This window comes from Camelus ferus, chromosome 3, assembly GCF_009834535.1.
Source record: "Camelus ferus isolate YT-003-E chromosome 3, BCGSAC_Cfer_1.0, whole genome shotgun sequence".
NCBI classification, from domain to species: domain Eukaryota; kingdom Metazoa; phylum Chordata; class Mammalia; order Artiodactyla; family Camelidae; genus Camelus; species Camelus ferus.
The window spans coordinates 101,615,219-101,637,609 of record NC_045698.1 but is presented as its reverse complement, the minus strand read 5'-3'; the positions used below and the strand labels follow the sequence as shown (position 1 = coordinate 101,637,609).

The following is a 22,391-nucleotide window of genomic DNA, read 5'->3' as shown; positions in this document are numbered from 1 at the left end:
AGGAATGATGAGAAATATGCTGCCCCAGTCTTTTCTTCCTCCCATAAAGAAACAGAAAGGTACAATGCATGTCCTTCCTAGTGAAGATGCTCAAACTCATTTCTGTTCATTTAGATTAGTAACGAGGAGGACGATAACCACTGGGTTTGTTGAACTGTGAAGTTTCCGCTGTGAGGATGTCACAGTCAAGAATATTAATATTCTCTGAGATGCTTTTGTTGCCATATAATCACTACCAACACCATGAATAGCAATACCCCCTTCAATTTCCTGTATTAAAACTCTAGTCTGCCATTCAACAGTCATTCACACACTGCTCATATCATGCTAACAAAAGGGAAGCATGCTGTAACTTTGTTTTTCATCAATATTTGCTTAAATGTTTCATCAATATTCATCTTCTATCAGAAATCTGTAAATAATCAAGAAATTGACCTCTGATATAGATGTGTAAATTGTCTCTTTTTAAGGAAATATTATAACTGTCACTATTAATATTTCAACAGTCATATCCAGGTTTTGTGAAGCTAGGGACTTTTGAAAATATCCTCCAATGTGAAAATTTTATCCTAGGCCTGCATATGTGTTCATTATTTCTACCTTATTACCCATCTTATATCATTTTATGTGTTCATTACAAAAGCTTTGACTATCCTAATATCTCTTGTAATGTGTCACATATAAAATAATGACTGCATTGAAAATGGTATTTTAAAAGTTAACTTATAAAGTGTCACTTTCAAATCATATTAGCATCCAGACTCCTAACATATTTAATACTTGATTCCATGACAATAAACAAAATTCACATTCCTATGAAGTTGTAGCCTATCTACCCATAAAATCCTGAAGTAGCACAGGTATTCAATACCACTGCATTTAAACAGTTAAGAAATAAGCTTATCTATCATTAAGTCATTTATTCATTTATCCCTTTTCACTTGTAGCAAAAATATCAGGTGAAGAAACTCAACCAGTATGGTTCTTGTCTACAATCAATAGCTAGGTTAATTCTATCATTAGAGCTTGTCGAGCTGCATATATGTAAGTCAGGTCTTAAAAAAATTAGTTTGAAAACTAACACAGTAATGATCTAGGGCAGTTTTCTCACCAAAACTGAATTTTTGAAGGTCGTGACTATAGCATGCTTGCTTTCACATTTCTGGCATCCAATTAATTGCTCAGAAAATTTTTATTAAATTTAGTCCAGCGGTCAAATAGTCCCATTTATTGTGTAGCTAGAGGATGCACTCAGGACCATGGACAACAAATGGTCCAGTCCTTCTCAGTTATGACTTCAGCACGCTACCAATTAGCTTATCATCTCTTTTTAGATACACTGAAAAGAAACTCCATGTTAATATGATTAAAGGCAACTTTTGTTATTTGGAAACCAGTGGGCTCACTGCTCAGGAAAAATAATCATTACTTGTCAGATGTCTTTTTTTCCCCTACAAACATGTAAGTTTCACAACTGCAAGGACTTTATCATATTTGTTGTTGTATCTTCATTGCTCAACCAATAGTCTGAGACACAACAGGTTATTGAATAAATCATCCATATGGTATCCCTCTGGAAAAACTCTCATTATTGAGTACAACAAACAGCAACAGTAACAAACACGTTGTTAAGACTCGTTCATAAGAAAGCCAGTGATGGGACTTTGAGAATTGATGAGGCTGTGTAGTCAGCTTCATTCAAATTAAAGCTCAACAAAGAGCTCGTGAATTCTACATCACCCACAGTCTACTGTGCTCTTAATTCATAAATTCACTGAGACCACTATGTGTAGCTAACATGCTTCTACAGAAGAACACCATTAAAAATACATATTCTCGAAGATGTATATCTGTGCACAGAGTAAAAACATTATTCAGAGACTACGACAGTACAAATGTAAGAGATAAGCAAGATGCACGGCAATGTATCATATCATGAAATGTTTAAACCTCCACGTGGTGCAGGGATGCGGTAGGATTTCTGTGCTGGCAGAACGGTTCTCATGCTGTTGGCATGCATCAATGGAGAATGACTGCAACTAGAAAATCGGTACTGATGACTACAACAACATGGTGAATTTCAGCATAAAGTGGAAAAAAAATCAAAACAATGTTGTCACAAGACATATCTTTGAACACGCAGGGGGGAAAATACTCTGGTTGAAGCCTAGCTGACTGAAAACATTACACATAGCTAAAGGCCAGCACCACTTGGACATAACTAGTCACCCTGAGCTAAGTTCACAGTAATTATGGACTGAATACTAATCCACTGTACCTTGAATATAAAAGTGAAAGAGATGATTAATATGTATAGTCTTCTTCTATTAATATTCACGGCATTATTTAACTGTGATCTACAGAATTGCAAAGTGGATCTAAGCAAGCAAATATAAAATGGTTTTATTTTTTCTGATTTAAAACCGGTGTGATCTTGGATGATGGGGAGATTGATAGTCTGCCTGCCTTCAAGACAGTAGCTTCAACTATCTCTGCAAACTCTGATGAAATACAACTTTGCAAATGCTGACTGTAGCAATTCTGGATGAGGGCAGTCACGGTATACCCTCCTTCCAATACACAAACATATACATCTCTCCTGCAATACTGTGTCTGTTTTTCAAACTTTTCATAAAATAAATATATAGTCTATATGGAACAACCTCTGGTGGAAAGTTTAAAAACTCAGCTGGTCATTTACTGGCACAATGCCAAGCAACTGATTTCATTGATTTTTTTTTCATCACTGAGGTATATATACAAACCTCAAAAAGTATTTTATAAAAAAGAAAACATTTAAAGGGAAACAAATTGCCAGTTAGATTATGTACAACAGATTTAATTGTTCAAATAACTTGTACTTTTTGAAAGGACTTCATCAGAGTTTTTGTTCCAAACAGACCACTATGTAAGAAGACCGCTGGAATTAACTGGTTGACTCAAACCAGTGGATAAAGACTGCCTTAGTAATCATGTCTACAGGTAGTACTCATTTGGGGCAAAAAGAGCATTGACTCATAGAAGGAGGAAGGAAATAAAAGCACTACTTCCCTCACAAAGAAATGACATCACTGATCAGTTAATAGAGCCAACATTTCATTCCCCACCATTAACATATATTTGCAAGGGAGCAGGATGGCATCCAAGAAAGAGCATAGAACTAGCAGACGGGAGAGGAACTGATTAAAAACACTGTGAAGTTAACCAGACGAATCTGTATTCTGATTCTTCCACTTAATTTCTGGGTACAGGCCCTATGTTTCCATTTTGGTATCTGTAAACTGGATAATGACACTAACTCCTAAGTTTTAGCATTAAATGAGATAATATATAAAAAGTGTTATTTCACATGGTGCATTTATAGTGACCACTCATAAATGATAGCTCCTAGTCTTAGCAGACTTAACTGTGTCAATAACCAGCAATGTGATCTCTGCCCGTTGGTAACAGTAACAGATTGATAAATTCTTAATTTGGGCCAGTGTCTATACTGTTTATCTGGGTTAAATCAACATAAAATAATTTTCAGTATAAACACAATTCCTCTCCTTGTTCAGGTGGAGAAAAATCAAGGCTAAAAGTTAAGCAGCTGAAGCTAGGTGACAGGTCAAGTTTGACTGACATCAAAACCTTTAATCCAGGCTACATGTTAGAGCCCATGTATTTGTCCCTGTGCTTCCCACTTATAAAAACAGAGAGAAAAACTGCAGCAGACAGAGTCCTCCCTGTAACAGGAAAGAGGAGGAGTCTGGAACTTAATGTCTATTCCACATGTGTCTAACACAGTGCTAAACTGTTTTACATGTACAATGCAATTAATTCTCACTAAAATCCTTAAGTCATTACATCTATTTTAAACGATAAGATAGTATTCACATCCACTTCAAGAAAAAAATCTACTGACAACAGAATTAAGATCTGCTGAAAACTCCATGAATGAAGTCCCTTTCTTCAACTCTTTGTCACAGAATTTAATGCTTAATATCTCCATCATTTTTAACACTTTTATATGTACTTATTCCCCAAAATATAAAGCAGTATTTAGTATATTTTAACTTCCACATATGGCATTATATTTCTTCAAAAAATTTTTCACTGACATATACTATGATATTCACCCATTTTGATAATCTAGTTCCTTCAGTTTCACTAGTGTGCGTTATTCGATTTTAATAAAACATCACATTTATCTAATCAATTTTAAGAAAACACCACAGTTTATTTAACTACTTTTTCCCTGTTAAGGCTTTTATCTACACTACTACACACAGCATCTCTCCCTTCATGTTATCTATATACTGCACAAGTGCCCATGTGTAAATCTGCAGGACTTTCTTTAGAACCTATACCTAAGAACTGAATAGCCATGTGGGCAATGTATATTTTCAACCATTCTAGGTATTGCCAAATGTTTCACTCCTTCAACTTTTCTAGTATTGCCAAATTGTTTCCACAATAGGCATACTAATGGATAAAGGTTTCTTTTGCTCTAAATTGACATTATCAAACTTTGACATGTTTGCAAATCTGATGCGTATACAACAGAATTTAACTGTATTTAAATGTCATTTCACTTATTACTGGTGAAGTGGAGTACATTTTCTCATGTTTATTAGGTAGCCAAGGTTTTTCCTCCTCTACACTTCTGTTCTTACATTTGTCCTTCTTGTCATCAGGCTATCACATTTTTTCCTATCAATATGTTGGGGTTGTTTTTATCCTGGACATCTATATCTTTTGTTAGTCATTTGTATTGTTAATATCTTCTCCCAGTCTTTGGATTTCTTTCTTCCTCTCTTTTCAAAACTAATTGTTTAGTAAACTTTTTTTGTAACATTGAAATTTATAAAACTTTACATTATGGTTTGTGCTTCCTGTATGTATTTTAAAGTTATTTTCTATCTAAAGGTCATAAAGATTATTTCCCATATTTTCTTCCTAAAAATACTAATGTATGATTTTCATACTTAGGTCTTCAATCACCACAGAAATAATCTGGGGATATAATATGGGTCAGTAATCCTATATTATTTACTTTCACGTGGGTTTTAAATTGTCACACTACCAATTTACACACTATTATCCTCAGAGCAAACTTATGAGGTAGATACTAATATAATTTCAAATTAATTGATACAGAAACAAACTTAGAGGTTCAGTAGCCCAAACAATGTCCACAGCTAGTAAATGATGGGGCACGATTTGCACGTGGTAATCTGGCTCCTGGGGCCATGCACAATGGAATAACTCGTATCTGGGCCAGGATTTCCACAACAAAGGAAATAGAAGCTGAGTATGGACTGAAAGAACATCAAAGAAGTGAAACTCCCTGCTTCACAACAGAGCTGTTGGAGAACGCTTTCCGTTTTAGTGCCTGACATGTTGCCCTCTACTCAGACTGCTTTGTATTTGGTGAGATTAGACAGTTGAAAGCAACAGATTCAATTAGTTAATTCAATTAGTCAATTAGTTAACTCATCTATTATCTGTAACAAGTAGTCCACTGAATAATTCAATTAATCAGTTGATTCAGTTAAAACTAATGATCTAGGCCCTGACGTTGTTTAATGTACCTGGCTGGCGCTTGTACTCACTGACTTGCAATGTAAGGAATGCCTAACTAGATAAGCACAGTTCAGTCTATCAGATGTAAAGAACAGTGAGTACACTGGGTGCTACAGATCACAGTCAAAGGGCATCTGTGTTAGGTGAGGTAGGAGGGTAGCGGAAGGCATTTTCAGACAGGTCCTCCTGAAGGAGATGTTTTGTGAGCTACGATTATGGGATGAGGAAAAATTCATCAGACAGGCTGGAGCTCAATTCCAGGCAAAGGAAACAGCAGAAGCAAAGACACATGGATGATGATCAGCAGAAAGTATTCCTGGGACTTCACCAGCCTTTCAGTACTGTTGAATTGCTAAAAATACGAGTGAGGGTTCAAGGTGAGGCCAGGGCCGTAAACAAGAGCAAAATGTAGAAGAACACCGTATTTATCATGACAAGGACATCATATTTTATCTCAAGGCCAATGAGAAACATCACTGCATGATGTAAACAGAAGGGTGGTTTTTATCACATGGCAGCAGAGAGAGCAATTGGGAAGCTGTTGCAATGCTGCATGTGAGACAGCAGGCGTCTGACCCCTGTTTGCAGGGTTGCAAAAATCATCATTATCACAGTTTATGCAAGAGAGTTACAGGCTGCTGGGCCCTCTGTGTAGCCCCAACTTTGGAGCCTGTCAGGATCTTTTGGAAATGTTTATTTGTATACCTGACTTTCCCCTCAAAGAAGTGAGTGTCTAGAAGACAGAGAAATATCTGAACTACCTTTGGACCTAACTTGCACCATTCAACTCCCCCTCTCCATTTATCCTCCCTGCGCAGGTAGCAAAAACCAAAACCAAAACCAAAAAAAAAAAAAAAAAATCACAAGGAGGTAATTTGAGGGATCTGATACAGGGCTGATTGACAGAGGATAAGAAAGCCACAAATCACAGTACAGTACCTCAGGGTCAGCAACATCGAGGATAGTCACAACTTCCAGTCCTGAAGGGACAAGAAGAGGATGTGTAACAGAACCCAGGGAGAGAGGGACAGTTGGGTGGAGAGTGTGCCTCTTCAGACTTGTGACACTGGTCAGGAAGTAAGCCAGACTTGACGGGCTCTGCCAGAGGGGATCTAGCACAGGAACATCCCCATTGCACTCATCTCCCTCCCTCCAGTACACCGTCAGCGCCCACTCTTGTCAAAGCCAACACAAAGCTGAAGTGCCGGGGAGCTTAATGCCACCTACACGGGTCATCCTCGGCCTCAGAGGCACAGGCACCGGGGGAAGAGAGGAGGGTCAGTCTGGATGTGCTTGGAGGTATGCCCTCCACAAACATACTTTGATGCAAGTGAAAACTGTTTATAATACAAATGCAACTCAAGCCCAAGTCCTGCCCTCTTCCAGCCAGAGTCCAACCCCTGAGCACCTGTTCATACAGAAATTCTGGATCCAGCACTGCTGGTAGTCCCAACATTCAATACTGAGAGAGTTCATTAAACATATGCTTAGGCAATTTTTATATTACAGGGACACAGAAATATAATTTGCCTTCTTTCATAAGAAGGCATCTGTATTCTTCATTTGCCTTCTTCTCTTTGCATTCTTTCTTCTTAATAATCTACCTTCTAAGGTTTTTTTTTTTGTTTTGTTTTGTTTTTAATATTTTACAGATGAGGAAACTGTAAGAAGAGGGAGGCTACTGGGGAGAGTTACAGGAAACCAAAGAGAGGTTTAGTGACTTGGGAATGCCACTAATCCTCACCTTGGGGTCAGGAATATACTCCAGGTCTTCAGACCCCAAATGAGCAACATTCTGTATTTCTACTGCACTGTTACTGGCAATTCAGAGCAGTTGCCTGAGAGGGGAAAAAAATATTCTGGGGCCCATATGATTTCTGATTTAGTCTTAACTCTCAGGGTCCACTTTGGATGATACTGAGATCCACTGTGGAGCTAACTTTCAAAGCAGAAATAATGTCCTTCCTTTGAGGAATTGGCTATTCTGAAAGAAGAATGATGAATAAAGAGGTTGGTGCTAATTAAATTCTGAAAATATGGTAAGTTTCCTTAACCTAAATAAATAACAGGCATTTTTTTATCCTGATTTACTAAAAAAGGCCTATCATCCAAATAAATAATAGATGACTATGATGCAGCACTTTCAAGATTCTTTTCTCATGTTTGAAAGATTAGGGTCATCACAGTTAAGAAATGCTACAAACAAGCCAATGAAGAAAAAGATCAATATTAAGGTGGCAAACTGAGAAAATTAAAATTCTGTATTAAGAGAAATAAAACAATGGAGTCTCTTTCCCCACTCCCCGCCCCCGATGAAGTGACTGTGTAATATGAAAACTGGAGCGGGGTATGATGTGCAATTAGGCAATAAAAGGAAAATGAGTAATTCTGGGCAGGGAAGGGGTGGTGTAGTATAGCTGGACCAATAAAATTAGGGCTTATAGACAAAACAATTATAAGTAATTATTTGCAGGCTAGAAGTATTTTTTTAATAATATGCTTTCCATGAAAAATTAGCATACCATAATGATAAGGCATTTTAGCAATGGTTCTACTAAGGAATAATCCAAAAATAAGAACCAGGAAGCTTAGTAACAAGTATGTCAAAGAGATAAGGTTAATGGAATTTCCAGTACTGGCTTATAAGCAAAATGTCTATGTTGTATTTCTGCATTATTGGTAGCAGGTTCTGTTAGGTCAGGATAAAAGTACCAATAGAATGCTCATGACTTCCTTCACTGGTTAGGTATTTATTTCAGGAAAGATTTTGTTTTGTATAACCCTTGTTTTCATTATCCTTTGTCAAACACAGTCACTAAATAAATTTTCCCTATTTTTCCTTCTTGCTTAATCCCTGTGTTTCCACACAGATAAATCTCATATAATTAGCTTGGGCTTTGGAAAACAGTGTTGCCTGGCGCACATGAAATGAAGTTTTATGCCGTGCCAGAGGAAGCTACAACCTGTTGTGGGAATAGAAATGCTTTATTGGGCGTTCCTTGCCCATGGCTAGACATGAAATGAAGAGAGAACAGAGGAAATTATTCAGTTCTGAAAATCCTTCTTCAACCAAAAAAAAAAAAAAAAAAAAGCAGAATATTTTATTTTCATTCACTTTGATATCTTATACTTAAATTTTTTATTTTGGCTATATGTAATGATAACAATAAGACTGATTATAATAATTTTTCTTTTTAAAAATCAGACAAAATTTGCAATTCAGCTATGTCTCCTAAGGGTCTAGCACAGGGCTTGGCACTCATGGCTAATTGTTTTATGAAAAATCAAAGATAATAGTGTCAACTCTCTGACAGCATTCAGTGATAATTTTTCTTCTTTCCTGCTGATCCAGTATCCGAATGCTATATTTTTTTGTCCTTGTTGTAAAAAAATTGGTCAGCTGCATAGATTTATTGTCCTATGGCTTAAACTGAATTTTTGAGGAGCAGAATAACAAGTTAAAAAAATTAGGCACTAGTAACTATGATGGTTAATTTCATGTGTTAACTTGACTGGTAATGGTGTGCCCAGAGTAAACACTATTTCTGGATGTGTCTGTAAAGGTGTTTCCAGATGAGATCAGTATTTGAATCTGTGGACTCAGTAAAGTAGATTGCTCTCCTCAGTGTGGGAGAGTACCACTGAATCCACTGAGGGCCTGAATAAAACACAAAGTGGAAGGAAAATTTTCCCCCTTTTTCTTCCAGGCTGTCTGAGCTGGGACAAGATCTCCCTCCTCGAACTGAGATTTGTGTCATTGGCTCTCCTGGTTCTCAGGCCTTCGGACTTGGGCTAGAATTACAACACCTGCTTTCCTGGGTCTCCAGCTTGCCAATGGCTGGAGATTATGGATCTTAGCCTCCATAACTGTATAAGCCAATTTCTCAAAATAAATCTCTCAATCTTTCTTTCAATCAATATAGCTATATATTTCTGGAGAGAGAAGAGAAAGAGAATTATATATAAATAGATAACTATGCACATACAGAGTGATATTATTATATATAGATCTATATATCTAAACAGATATACATATAGTATAAACCTATATTACAATATATATAATAGAAATACAGATTATATATGGAGAGATATTGGCAGATATCTTTACTTATTTATACATCTGTATCTCAGTGTTATTGGCGTAGTTGCTCTGGAGAACCCTGAATAATCATTAACAACCCCCACACACACATACACACAATGTAGAATGAAAAAAAAAGACACGACTCAATCAATTATTCAGCTCTTCCAAATCATGCAGAAAAAAAATATTAGTTAACAGGCTGGAGTATGTTCATTTTCATCATCTGGAAATTTGGTATTAAAAAATGTATATTATGAGGTTAAAACAAAATAAATTTCAGGACACAAGAAAGGATCTTGGCCTCAGTTATTTGACTACTACTGCTCTTTTGTGTTGATTATCTAGATCAGTCACTCTCCAAGGGTGGTCCCCACCCCGGCAGCGTCAGCATCATCTTGGAACTTGTTAGAAAAGCAAACTCTTGGGCTACCTCAGGTCTCCTGAATTAGAAACTCTGGGCATGATCCCAGCAATCTGTGTTTCACTAAGTCCTCTAGGTGATTCTAATGTGGGCTTGAGGTTGAGAAACTTTAATGTACACAATCTCTCAAATTACTTGGTCTCTGTCACAATCACAGATTGTTATTTAGTAAAGCATTCGTTATTTGAAAATGTAGGGAATACAGTATTTTTGCAGGGGGTGTTCTTATGGAAATAGCAGGTAGAAATGTGAGGCAAAGCACGCTTTAACCACTGGGTTATTTTACGTTTCGCATTGGAGTGTAGACATAAATGCTGTGTCTGTTCTACTCCATCTTCTCTTAACTATCCCAGCCGGACCAATAAGAGTCCCTGCCTAAGAGTATCCTAACGGAAACTGCAAGCAGAGAAGCTCTCGTTCTTCACTGATTTCCTGAGCAAAGGGATGTGAGTTAAGAATTGCCCTCAGTCACGTTCTGTGCTTTGAGGTTCTATTTATAACACTGATGCTCCCAAATCTCTCCCCAGTGCAGACTCCTTCATTGAACACTAGACTGATGGCTGCAATCCACTCATCACCTCCCCCTTTATGGGTGATGGACATTGCACTCAACACATCCAACACTGGACTTGATTTCTCCCAGCCATTTTCCTCAATTCTGCCCCTCCCTCTTCCCCATCCCTGTAAATGGCACAACCAGTTACCCTCCTCATCACCCACATGCTCAGGAAAAAGCTCATGAATCGCACAGTTTATTTCTGTCTGCGTCACCACATACAATCCATGAAGCCCTTTTCACTTTATTTTTAAAATATATCCTGAACTGAGTAATTTCTTGCCAGGTTTACAGCTTACACCTTAATCCAAGCCATGATAACTTCTCACTAGGCCTGAAGTGTCTACCTGCTCTCTGGTTCCTCTGCTTCCACTCTTGACCTCTTAAAGCCTGTTCTTCACTAGAGACTATTTTTTTTTTTAATTAAAACTGATCCCTTCATTTTCTGCTTAAAATCTTCCAATGACTTTCTACTGAAACTAAAATAAAATCCAGACTCTACCATGGACCACTAGGCCTTGTCTACTCAACATTTACCTACTTTCCCCATGGACCTCTTTGTTCCACTCGTATCCACGCTGTCTGCCTCCACTTCTTATGCATTCTAAGGTCACTTTCATTTCAGGGTCTTTATAGGTGCTGAGACTCCTTCCTGGAATTTCCTTGCCCAGAGCTCCGAATGACTGCTTCTGTTTAGCCCTCCAGGCCTCAACTCAAACTCTAAAGAGGTCATCACTTCTTAGAGAAGCCTCCCGTATTGAAAGTAAATCATTCTCTTCTCCCAGTCACAGGCTATTACTTTATCCTGCATTGATTTCTTTTATACATGTATTACTCTTTGAAATTCGACTATGTATGGGTTTTCTTTAATTTAAAATTTGCCTTGACTCCCTATAAAATGGTGTGTAGGGCATGGAGCTCTACACACGCACGTACAGAGCGGATCTGAGAACTATTCTATTTCCATGCCCAGAGCTTAACCCAACACGGCACACGTATTCAGGTACTCACTACATTTTCATGGGATTAATTAAAGAAATCAATGTGGGACAAGTTCAGATGCAGCAGGAAGAATTAAATCTACATGCAGACAGAGAGTAAGAGAGGAACTTGATGGTTTTCAACCTCTTGGATCCATCCTACACAAGACCTTTACTTTTCTTCCCCATTCCATGGTTTGGCCATATAAACCAGTTAAAAAAGTAAATAAACAAAAAAGGCATGACTTAGTTGGAAACGGGTTCCTACATCTTACAACAGAAAGTTAAGAGTGACATAATTACTTATCCATACGAGTGTTTTAGCAGTAAAGATACCTAAATTCATTCTAAATTAGTTCCTTCTTACATGAGAAAATTTATTGGGGTCCTTACACATCTTGGAGCACGATTAACAGAAATCATTACTGCACATGATTAGAAAGGACTTAGCCAAAGCAGTGTAGAAACACCCAGCCCTAGTTTTTCCTTTGTGATGAAAAATGGAAGATTAGCTGTAGCTGCTCATCTTGGCCAATAACTACAGGCTAAATTCAGCTTATTATGCAGGAACTGGTTATTGAGATTGCCAGAAGAACATTTTCTCGAACAATTAGACTGAATAAATATTCACTTCAAGTGACCACACATTGGCAGGGTCGTGGTGGCCTTTTCAAAACTAATATATTTTGCGGTCATAAAAATACTGGATTTGTTGAATTAGCAGTAATTTTTTCTGTCTAAATGGAATTATAGAAGCAAAGCAATATCCAAGTCATTCTGCACTAGTTTCTTCCATATTCTTATACTCTACTGAAAAGGTGGGGGGGGGCAGCCTTATTCACTAACTTCCCTCCAAACACAACGACTGAGCTATTCCAAATACCAAAGTTGCTAAAGTCTTTGACCTCTTGTTGACTTCACTGTGTGGAATACCCTTCCCCTACTTTTTTCATGAATGTTTGCTGCTCATCCCTCAGGTACTGACCCAAATACTACCTCTATTGAAAGACTTTCTTATGTATGCTAACTACATCTTCCTGTTACTATCTGCTTTAGCTGCTTCATTCTTTTCTTTACAGAACTTGTCACAATTTGTGATTATTCTATTTATTTGTCTGCGTACTTGTCCATGATCTCTTACTTTCTACTGGAAGGAAAACTTGTCCAGTAGAGCAGAGACCATTTCTATTTTATTCATCATTCTATCTCCAATAATTATCTCATAATAGGCACATCAGAAATATGTGTCTAATGAATGATCCCATCCCAACCAAAACAAGAAACTGAGATCAGAGAATGAGTCCTGCAGACGACAGGGTCTGAGTCCATAATGGTCCCAAAATATCTGCAAATGATGCGACCAACAAGGGACTGATTTACAAAATATATAAACAGCTCATACACCTTAATAAAAAAAAAAAAAAACCCAATCAAAAAATGAACAGAAGACCTAAATAGACATCTCTCCAAACAAGACAGATGGCCAACAAGCACGTGAAAAGATGCTCAATATCGCTAATTATCAGAGAAATGCAAATCAAAACTACAATGAGATATCACCTCACACTAGTCAGAATGGCTATGATTAAAACATTTACAAACAATAAATGCTAGAGAAGGTATGAAGAAAAAGCAACCCTCCTACACTGTTGGTGGGAATGTAAATTAGTGCAGCCACTATGGAGGACAGTATGGAGGTTCCTTAAAAAGCTAAAAAGAGAGTTACCATATGATCCAGCATATGCCCAGAGAAAAATATAATTCAAAAAGACATGCACCTCAATGTTCACAACTGCCCTATTTACAATAGCCAAGACATGGAAACAACCCAAATGTCCATCAACAGATGACTGGATAAAGAAGGTGTGTGTGTGTGTGTGTGTGTGTGTGTGTGTGTGTGTGTGTGCACGCACGTGCACACACACATGATGGAATACTACTCAGCCAGAAAAAAGAATAAAATAATGCCATTTGCGGCAACATAGATGGATGGACTTGGACATTGTCAATTTTGTGAAGTAAGCCAGAAAGAGAAAGAAAAATACCACATGAGATCGCTCATATGTGGAATCTAAAAACAAAAACAAAAACAAACAAACAAAAACAAAGCATAAATACAGGACAGAAATAGACTCACAGACAGAGAATACAGACTTGTGGTTACCAGGGGGGAGGAGGGTGGGAAGGGATAGACTGGGATTTCAAAATTGCAGAATAGATAAACAAGATTACACTGTATATAGCACAGGGAAATATACACAAAATGTTATGATAACTCACAGAGAAAAAAATGTGACAATGAGTGTGTATATGTCCATGAATGACTGAAAAATTGTGCTGAACACTGGAATTTGACACAACATTGTAAAATGATTATAAATCAATAAAAAATGTTAAAAAAAAAAAAAGAAAGAAAACTGCACCTCTTGGGGAGTGATGCAAATGAAAGCCATCTTGATTGTGGTAGTGGTTTCATTGGTGTATACATATATCAAATTCATCAAACTGTACATTTGAAATATGTGTAGTTCATTGTATAGGAACCATGCCACAATAAAGGTGTTAAAAAAAATTATCTGTATGAAGGATTGGCCACCAAGTGGCATCAAAACAAAGAAGAGCCACTGTTGAGCCAGGAACATGCAGGGTATGCAGCTCTATACACTCCTCTGCAGAGAGGATCTGACTTCAGCACTACTGTACATCCAGCCCCCAGTACTACTGTATGGGGACAGTAACCTGTGCTGTGCTTCATTGAGGATGGCTAACACTGATGAGAGGACTAGGGTCACATACTGTAGGGTTTTCTTTTCAGGAGATAAACTCTTCCCTGGGCAAATCTTGCCGTTCTTAAAACTGCTCCAATTAGTCATTTTCAGCTAGGTAGCCATTTAAGTCAGTTCCTTATCTCTTCCTAAGAATTTCAAGCTTGATCAATAAAGGACAGTGATTAAAAGTAAGCTCTTGATAGCCAAAATGACTTTGGAGGCAATCTTGGCTGTGTCACTTTGGGCAAGTTATGTAAATTCTGAATTTCAATTTTCACATTTAAAAGTAGGAGCAAAGAATAGCTCCTACCTTACAGGGTTACTGTGAGGATTAAATGAACAACCGAATTTAGAACTTTGCTTGGATCACGGTAAGCACTTTTCTCTGCATCTAAAGCCTCTCCCTGGCTCCCCTCATCTAGTCCCAAGCCCTAAAATGTCAGCTCTGTGCTGGTGATGCCCAGACTGCTCTCCTGAACTCCAGATTCACATAGCCACCTGGTAGGACACATCATAGCCATCTCAGGCTTACGCCGTTCAAAAATGTGCTACTGATTCCCCCACAGTTCCCCCCTCCATTACCAATCTTTACAGCCTTCCTCAACTCAGTAAGTAACAATTTCACCTTCTAAATTGCTCAGGCCAAAAACCCTGTATTCCTACCTATCTCACAGTCCATGTACACTCAATAGGGAAATCAGGTGATTCTTCCCCTGAAACACCCAGAATTTGACTCTTCCACGCCACCTTCACTGCTGCAAACTACTGTGTGAGCTTCCATCAGCTTTCCTTTGCATTATCATTAAGTTTTTAACTGATTTTCTGTTTTCACCCTGGTCCTCTCTAGCCAACTCTCCAGAGAGAGAACATTGAGATATTTCTAATTTATGAGTTAAATCGCATAGATTATTTTCTTAAATCCTCCCGATGGCTTCTCAGATCACTCAGGGTAAAATCCTGACTTGTCATTATGGCTTACTAAACCACACAGGGCCCTCAGCTCCTACCAGAGCCCCCCTCCGTCACCACAGCCCAGTCACACTGGCCTCCCTGCGGCTCTGAGGACATGCCAAGCATGCTCCTGACCCAGCACTTTGTACTTGCTCTCTCCCCTTGGCCTGAGATGCTCTTCACAATGCTCGTCGCAGCTTCCTCTCAGCTGCACACGACACGCCCCGAGAAAGACCTTCTCTCACCACTTCGTATGAACTTGCTCCCGTCTCCACTCTGCCCACTTCGGTTCTCTCACAGCAATTATTGCCACCTTCTGGGCTTTATAATTCATTGTTTATTTCCTGATTTCTTCTACTAAGGTAGAAAATTCATGAGAGCAAAGACATAGGAGTTTTGCTCACTACAACATCCCCAGTACCTACAACAGTGTCTGGCATGCAAATATTTGTTAAATAGGTATATAAAAATCTATTCCAACATGTGCTGTTGCTTTATCCATTCACCAAAGCATACCAGACATCAGACAACAGTCTGAGGAAGTTATTTAAAGGAACTGTAGGATCTTTTGAGCACTTTGGGAATTACACTAAAAAAAATTTTTTTTAAATCTGTCTTTAAAAAATTAAGATCCACAATTTGTCCCAGTTCTGTCTTATCAGAACTTTCCAAGTTCAAATTCTTTAAAAAAAAATTCAAGGCATCAGGGAACTACACCCCCACGCACACTCACATCTACACGTAAAACTAGTGAAATCTTCATAGTATTTGTGCAATTACAGAGAAGGGAGTCATGGAAGGTTGTGTCAGAAGAAAGAGTTCTTGTTTTGGTTTTGCTTTTTAATATGTAATTCTTTTATTATTCTATAAAAGTTAACAAGATACACAGAATGAAACTTTCCCTTTTTTAAACTAAAGTTACAAACCCTATTATCACTTACATATAAATACTATACTCTATAGCTGATCATTATTTAGGTGTATAAGTCCAACAGTTAGCTCTCTAATGGTTAAGAAGGGAAGGAGAGAGGAGGGGAGGGGAGGGAAGGAAAAAGGGAAGGGAAGGAAAAAGGGAAGGAAAAGGGGAGGGGAGGGGAGAAAAGAAAAGAAGAGGAGAGGAGAGGGGAGGGGAGGGGAGGGGAGAGAAATCTACCCAAGTGTAGAGTATATCCTCCTGCACTGTTTATCCTGAATGATCACAGGATTTTGTCAACTGGAGGAAGGAAATTGTGTGTGTGTGCATGTGCAGGTAAGTGTGCTTTAGACTCAATCTTCAAAATTTTCACCCTTCAAAAAACAAATGTACAAAGATGGCCTAGCATGACCATGAGAGTATCAGGCTGCAGAGACGGTTGATAGTGCTTGTAATTTTGAACGTGACTGGGGCTGACAGGGATGTGACACCTGCCAGGATTAACTGCCTGTAAATTTTCACACAGAGCCCTCCACTTGGGCTTCTTGAATTCCATCTTCTAATACTACTTGTGACTGCAATGTATTTTCCAAATGATCTATGGGAGTGAAATCGTTGAACTCAAGGCCAAGTCTTTCAAACAAAAGAGCAAATTCTCTCAGCTGCTTGTAAGGCCAAATAAACTTTTGTAAAACTTACCCATGTGAGAGCAAAGAACGGGTTTTTATATTATTAAAGGAAACACTTTGAAACTTAAAAAAATGTATGCGTACTTACTTATTCACACAATCCTATTAGAACATTCACAAATGCTCCGGCTGCCTATTCAGTCCTTAATTAAAATGGCTTGTTTCACACCATGAACTCAACATGTAACTCATTGCAAAATACTTCCTGGAAACTGATAGCCCTGTATCTAAAAGAATTCCACCTCCTCCTTAACACAGGGGATAGGCCTACGGTGGCTGGAGCAGGTGTCCCACAAGAGCTTCCACAGCCTCCTGACAATGTCAGCCTCAGAGAACGGAAGCTGGCACGCTAGAGGCCACATTCCCTGGCCGCATGGGAAGGAGCCAGTGGCGTTAGGATCAGAGGACAGCAGGGGCCACAGAAACTTCCTCAAGGGTATTTTAGACTTTTGCTACTCATCACAGCCTAGAAAAGGAGGATGAATGGAAGAGAAAGGAGGGTGAAAAGTACCGAATAAGAACAAAACACCAAAAGCAAACAATACAAATAATACTTACATATGGGAGGACATGCGGAGGAGAATTCAAGTAGCTGAAACTGTCACTGATCACGGAGGAAGAGACTGAAGAAGCAGAGACCCAAGCGAGAGGCAGAGGGCCTGAGCCAGGAAAAGAGGAACAGGGCAAAGCAGGGTCTGGGCAAGCGAGAACCAAGTGAGGGCAGACAGCAGTGAGGAATGTCAAGTAGGTGTCTGGGTTCTAAACTCAGTGCAAGGGCAAATTTATACACACATATACACACACACACACAGTGCTGACTATATTCAACCCTACAGAATAAACTGTATGTAGACTGTAGAGAATAACATTTAAGATATAATAAAGTATACATACAAAAGTATCATTTTATAATATTTTTATACTATGAAACAGAGGTCTGAGTACATTGTTTTAATACATGTTAAATGCTTATGTGGTGAACTATTGTATTTTTTTAGAGTGTCTCTGGAAAACTCAAAATACTAACATTTAATGTACTCCCATTTGACAACACTAGTGTCCCCAGAAACATAGCTCTTGGGAGGGGAGACAGGCTCCACAATATTTGCTTAAACCATGCTCCACTCGTCACTCATTGGGTAGGAGTTTTGCCACCGGTTGCAGAATTAACATGCTGTTTAGGCCTCTGACTGCGGGAAGACGGTGCATCAATGCAAAGGAACACGAATGCTCATCAGGGGCCCTGGATGCCATGGAGTTTGTTTCCGGAAGTGTTCAGCTCTGAGGTTCATAAGCTTTGACTCTGATATTGTTCAGCACTCAGAGTGTGTACTCAATTTCAAAAAATATATACTAGTAATATTATTTGATTTTTTTTTTTGCAAACCACTTTCAATATCAGCTTGTTTACTGAAAATTCCTTGAAGCTACAAAGTGCCATCTGTTTCCTTATCACATTTCGCCCCCACAATCACAGGCAAATATCGTTGCTTTTTTTATACGTGAGGTTGCTTGGAAACAATGTGGTCAAATTCACAGGTCAGCTATCATTGAGCCTCTGATGATGGGCCCGATGCAAGAGAAAAATCAAAAAAAAAAAAAAAAAAAAAAAAGCAAGCAAGAAAAAGAAAGCTTGCCCAAATTCTTAAAACATCCTGAAAACCAACTTCCAATCCTGAAACACATCCAACAGCAAACTTCCCCAGGCAGCTTCTCACACACACTCACCCACATTTAGAAAAATGTCTTCTCTGGAATCTACTATCGACAGCCACGTGGCCCGATGGGGCATTTTCCTGTCCATGAAAAAATTTAGCACTGAGCTGCCTTTGCAGGTTATTTTCCAGAACTATGAGCAGTGTAGAGTGTGCTTCTTCAGCCCCAGAAGATTGAGCTGACTACAAAGAGGGCCTCTAAAATGGATTTCTTAAGCTGAAGATGGTCAGAGCATCCCTCTGCCCGCCCACCAGGGAAGAGTCAGCATTCCAATTCCATTAGCCTCAGCGGAACAGAGAGAGACAGGACCAAACAGTGCAGAGAGTATTGGAACATATCCTAGGAGAAAAAATGGCCTCTCTGGGGGAAAAGGAAGTGTGGAAAAGAAAGAAAAAAGCAACATTAAGAACAACAGAACAAAATACTGTGACTACTATGACTGTTTATTCAGAGAAAAATACCAGTTTGAAAAAAAAGTCACCCCAATGATTTCCTTGCAGCATTATTTTGCCAAATTGTTCACCACACGAACCCGTTCCATTTCAAATGGCCAACAAAATCTCCTGCAGCTTCCAAAATATAAAATAGTTTCATACATAGTTTTAAATTTATACTGGACCTATGTTGACATAAACACTATTCCAAATATCTGGCAAAGAACTGAAGTATCAACAACAAGCATGGTACTTAATCTGTTCCGAACAACTGGATACGTTATGCTGCATGCTACAATTCTGATTCACATACAAACATCTTGCTAACCAATTACGTTCTTTAAAAAATCAGCTCTACATGGTTGAGTCATGCTCTCTGCAAACCCTAGTGAGCCTCTGGCAACGTGTGACTTTCTATTTGAATTTATTTACTTCTCAAAGCCACTTCGGGCACCTGCTACATGCCTGGCATTGCAACAGATACTTCACATAAGTTCAGTCTTCCTAACTGCTTCATGGTACAGTTCTTATTAGCCTTTCCATTTGCTAATAAGGAAACTGACACTCCAGAGCTCAATAGTTTTCTCCACATTTGTTTGATTACAAAATAAGACTGTCTTTCCACCACATTACAGATCAATCCATTCATTAAGATGCCTGGCAGCAAACAAAAGGGAGTCCTGTGCTCTATGCCCTTGAAAGCCTGAGGCTCGGGAGTTATGGACTGAGCAGCACAAGCAGAGTGAGTCAACCAAAGCGGAATGCAGACAGCCCAGGCGAAAACACACACCCTGAGCTACCACACCCTCACAGCGCTCTAGACATGGGACACGTTGTTAAGTGGCATTCAAACCAGATCAAAGTCGGCCAGAAAAGTAGACTCAAGGGCGATTAACAGAGAGAAACAGGTAAAGGGATCTCTGATACCAGTCTAACCCTAACGGAGCTGCTCTGTATGATGCTAGTCCCCACTGTATCTCCTCTGCCCATACCTCTGGCAGGCGATCCAATGGGAGAAAGCAGAAGCAGGGAAATTAGCCTTCACGCACCGAAAGTGTGTGTTTGCACCCAGAATTGCTTAATGTTCATGTCAAAGTAACAGGATGCCAGCATGCGTTGTTAGGAATACAAGAAACAAAGGACACAACTTCAATATCACAGTGCTATCTAAAATGCTCGACTGACAAAGACCTTATCTCAACTGCACTGTTTTGATTTTTTTTCTCCTTTATCTGCTCTTGATGGGCCAAGTGGTAGGGAAGCACCTATGTTTTAGCTATAGGCACTGCATTTTTAGATGCCAGCATTTGAGGGGCCTTTTATTTGTATTTTAATTGCCTTGTTTCTCCAAGAAACAAAACATATTTTGCTTTCCCCAAAGGATCTCAAACAATAGGCATGGTCAAAAGCATCCTGCAGCTTTCTTTATGCCTACCCAATTCCAGAGATTGTTAGCTGCAGACTGCTTATTCTCAGTGTTTAAGTGTGTTATCCCTTTGACAGTCAGAGATCACAAAGAAGGTATGGCTGTGTGACCCTTTGTAGCCCTGCCACTGTGATCTGTAGTATCTGAAAGGATCTGAAAAGGGAGCTTCTTACTAGAGACAGCCCAATTGTACCTCTCCTTGATTAAACACATACTGTAGTGTCCTTTGAGTCATGCCAAGATTTGACTCTTCCCACTAGGTCATATGTTAGTGTGGGCAAAGCTCACTTTAGATGACATATCCCCTCACCTTTCCATCTTCCCTTCAACCTCATTTTTACCCTCTGCCATTTCCTCCAGAGTTTTACTTTAATCTTCCTACTGTCCCTTCTGTCTGAGACTTCAAAATTGTATTAAAGTTGAGCCCTCCCATTCTTCAGAGTGGAGTATCTCCAAGACACCAATTCTTCTGCTCCTGAAAATGATTCTCTCTCATCTTTTATAATAAGTGAACCACTCTCTTCAAGAAGGGAGAAGAAATAAGGATTAAGGAGGACTAGGCACAGAGATTTATGCCCTAAGTCTTGGAGTTGCATCACTGTGAAGAGTATGAAGCCGGGTTGGGGGGTGGGGGGCTTCCTCGATCAGGAGTCCACACAAGGAGTCTGCAGCCACATTAGGAAATCAATCTGTCCTCTGGTAGCTACCAGCTACACTGAATTGCATGGTAGCAAAGTAAGTCGAGGGTCATATGTAGTCATTCTCTTATGCATTCATTCATTCTTTCATATACGCATTCAGTATCTATTTATCACGTGTCGACAGTCTGCAAGATAGTAGGCCAAGTGCCAGAGAAATAATAATGAACAAGAGCAAAGAAGCAAAAGTAAAAAGTTAAACAAACTAGAAAATCAACAAGCTTCTTATATCCATAGGTCACAGGGCAAAGTGTTCCCCTAAAAACTGGAGAGATATACAGATACAGAGAATCACAAATTACCAGAGCAGGAAACCACAAGCAGAAACCTCTGCGGGGGTCGGGTAGGACAACTTAAACTGTAATTAGTGAATTGCTACATGCTTAGTGTGGCCACATCCAAGAGACAAAAACTTCAGGGGGATCCAGTCACACTTCCGTGAGTTTTTACCCCAGGGATCTCTACCAAGTCCTCAATCACAGTGATTGAAGAAAAGTTCCTTCCTGCTTCCAGCAGGGGGAAGGAAAAAGAACCTTTTTGAAACACATGAGAGTATTCTGTTCTTGTAAACAAAGCCTTCCCTTGAGAAAACTATTGTAAGGAGTCTAATCTGGTATCTTTTTTCAAAGCCTAATCTACCTGGGAGAAGGGAACTACTTAACTGGAGCCTCCTGTAGCCACCCTGTTCCACCTAAGAGAGAGAAAAGCAAGAAAAAAAACTGAGAAGCACTGGTGAAGTTCACAGTCCAAGGTCCCAGGCTGACCAAAAGACTAATACCTAACCATAGGGTCATGGAACGTTTTCCTCTTCCACATTACCACCACATTCCTTAAGTCCTAGTTATTACAGTTTTTTTTGTTGTTGTTGTTAACCCAGTACATCATGTACACCTTTCAGCAAACAATTGCAAGGCAAAAACACAGGTTAAAGACACTGAACAGGAGAGAGCTCAAGCTGGTGGAGTATCAGGATGCTGGGCTCACTCCATCATGAACATATCAAAACCACAACCACGTACAGAGCGACTCTACAGAAACTGACCTGGGGACTAGCAGGACTGCTCTTCTACAATCAAGGCTGTCAAAGATTCACAGGGAGTCTGGAAGGGAGGGAGGAGATGCGATCTGGCCAGGATGCAGAAAAGTCGGGGGACGTAACAGGCTCAGGGATCCTGCCTGGGGAGCAA

The 22,391-nt window shown here is 39.2% G+C and overlaps 1 pseudogene; it reads left to right on the top strand.

Moving 5' to 3' along the window:
* The window catches only part of LOC102523796, a 75,472-nt pseudogene extending 66,049 nt beyond the window's left edge, over window positions 1-9,423 (top strand).
* The last annotated feature ends 12,968 nt before the right edge of the window (window positions 9,424-22,391 follow it).